This window comes from Lepisosteus platostomus, chromosome 26 (assembly GCF_059453375.1).
Source record: "Lepisosteus platostomus isolate fLepPlt1 chromosome 26, fLepPlt1.hap1, whole genome shotgun sequence".
NCBI lineage: Eukaryota > Metazoa > Chordata > Actinopteri > Semionotiformes > Lepisosteidae > Lepisosteus > Lepisosteus platostomus.
In genome coordinates this window covers 1,018,901-1,021,486 of record NC_142636.1, presented here as the reverse complement: position 1 = coordinate 1,021,486, position 2,586 = coordinate 1,018,901, and the positions used below count along the sequence as shown (strand labels likewise).

The 2,586-nt window shown below is 38.8% G+C and overlaps 1 long non-coding RNA gene across 1 annotated transcript; it reads right to left on the bottom strand.

Moving 5' to 3' along the window:
• Positions 1 to 313: 313 nt before the first annotated feature.
• LOC148639362 (uncharacterized) lies at positions 314 to 1,847 on the bottom strand. The gene is made up of 2 exons (XR_015930592.1): positions 1,119 to 1,847; positions 314 to 714 (listed from the first exon to the last, which is right to left on the bottom strand). It is a non-coding gene; the product is annotated as an uncharacterized LOC148639362 (long non-coding RNA).
• Positions 1,848 to 2,586: the final 739 nt, after the last annotated feature.

Sequence of the window (2,586 nt, the reverse complement as noted above, 5' to 3'; positions counted from 1 at the left end):
TTTCAAATATTATGAAAATTAAATAAATTAAATCAAATAACTTTCATTAAAAAATCAATCACACTTTACCTTGCTTTTTCAGTTGTTTTAAAGGAAAATTGATGCAGAGAATGTGTGAATACTACTTTTTGATGGTTCCAAGGCCAATGTGACCTGTTCTATTGCCTGCTAATTGTACGTTCCAGGTTGAACAATTATTTTTAGGAGGTCAAGGTGTATGAATGATAAGAACAGCTTGAAATTTATTTTCACGGTCAACACACATTTTCGCAAGGGAAAAAAACTGAAATAACCACAGTTACGCAAACACCAGTCCACCAAAAAAAAATCATTTTATTAAAACAAGGTAACATTTTTTTTATCATCATACGGATGAACTGTGCTAAATATATTTCTAAAAAGAAAAAGCAGGACGTGAGTCGTGAGCCAAGATCATGACTCTTTTACTCTTCTTCACATCAGTTTTCATCTGTGAGGAGGAGGAGGAGGGCGGCTCCTGATGTGCTGACACTTGGGGATGTGCCTCTGTGCCGGCCTGGGGGCAAAGCGCCGGCCGCAGTGAGGGCAGGGCACGTAGTCGGGGTTTGGATTCGCGGGGGGCTGGGGCAGGTTCACAACCTTCCCTCCTTGCGTGATCACCTGCTGCACCTCCCTGGCCTATTTGATGCTCCGAATGAAATCCTCGTGTTTCTGCCTCCAGTTGTTCTTTCTCAGCTGGGAACAGGAAATGAAACCAATGAAACAGCTTCCAGAAAAAGTCCAGACTAGCACTGCGTACACAGTCTGGTCGCAAACCATTCACAAGGCAAGAAAATATCAATACAGTAATAACGTAGCTTTCTGGGCCTACCTTTCATGTCATTGGGTAGAGAGTACAATTTAGTTATGGTTTTGTTTCCCGTGAGTGCTATTTGCTTGATATCTCATGTAGATTTTTACAACAGAATTCAGAAGTCACTAAGACCCATTTATTCTGTCTGGCAAATGTGCCTTTGCGGCAGTTTTTCAGAAGAGTACTTCATAAAACACTTATTTATTGTTTACATTGATTTATAAGCTGAGTCTGACTCTAGGAGAAAACAAGGGAAGCTTGGAAAGAGTTTAAGGATAGCCCTTACCACAATTGGCGGTCTAACCTTCTTCTTATGGATGTATGTCTCCAGTTCTGTTCCCTTGGCCCTGTGCTTGAAAGAGTCAAAAACCTCCCTCTTTGAATTCTGAAGCTTCTTGCAGATCTTGCTGTGTTTCTCCAGCCTCTCTACAGCAAACTTCCTGTGACACAGTTCACAGGGCACCAGCTGAGGGTTTCCACTCTGGCTATTCTCATATGGAAATTGATCAGCGGTAGGGCACATCAGACTTGTAGGGGACTGGTGTAACAGAAGAGATAAGGTTCTTGATCCCGAGATGAAGTAAAACAAATGAGTTTATTGCATGCAAAGAACAATAAAGCCGAAGTCTTGTTTCCCGCAAGAAACAACAAAACCGAAGTATTGTTCGCCGTACTGTTACAAACTTTTGGGTTATATAGTGTTTTCTTCTCCGTTTCTGACGTCACTCGGTCTGATGGTAGAGAGGGGGGTTCATGGTATTTGGCCAGTTTACGATGTTCTGGGCAAATGGTCAGATTAACATTACACCCAGGGGGGTTCCTAGCTTGCATCTGCAGTCCTTATCAGTTAATCCCCTTTCCTGCCATAAACCCCAGCTTGTGACTTAGAAGTCTAAACCCCCTACAGAAAGGATTAAAATCAAACCCCCGTCTTCACATCATTCTTCAATGTCAAGTGGCAAATGTTGACTGGTGATGTTATGTGAATCTTAGGAAATGGTCATTTTTCAATCGAGTCTATGTTTCTCAGAATTTGAGACAGAGAGGTCAATCTCTGCAATCCGAGCTGAGGGCATTTCTTGGAATGGAAAGGTAAGAGCAACTTTGGTAAGAGTTCTTTGATATTCTCTTAAGACCCCTCGCCAGATTTTACGATGAAAAATGGAAATAATAATAACAAACATTATTTGATATAGTGCCTTGAAAGGTGGCTTCTTTACAGAATGACAAAACCAACTACAATAAATAATACACAAGATATGCATGATGACAATACACAGTTAGAGGAGATAGTAGATGGTTATTGTCAGTGTACTCTGAAGGTAGTTTTCCAATTTTTTGGAACGGGGTAAAAGAGGCCACCTCTACTAGAATCTTTGTCCTAACCAAAAATGTAACAAAGTATAATAATAATATTAAAAAGAATAATAATAAACTTTATTTATAGAGCACCTTTCATACAAATAGTGCTTTGGTGCTTTAAAAACCAAGCGTAAAAATACAATATTAAAATTGAGAGATATACTTTCAGTTGTAAAGGAAAATACAGCAATACAGTAAAGCAACATACATGTCAATTAAAGAAATAAAAATTAGGAAAGCCGTAATAAAATAAGAACAATTAAAGAGAACTAAAAAAAGAAACAGAAATAGAAAGAACAAAGAACCACTTTAACTAAAAGCAACATTTTCAAATGTTTTTTAAAACAATGTACCGAGCTTGACTGCCTAATAAAAAGTGGAAGTGAGTTTCA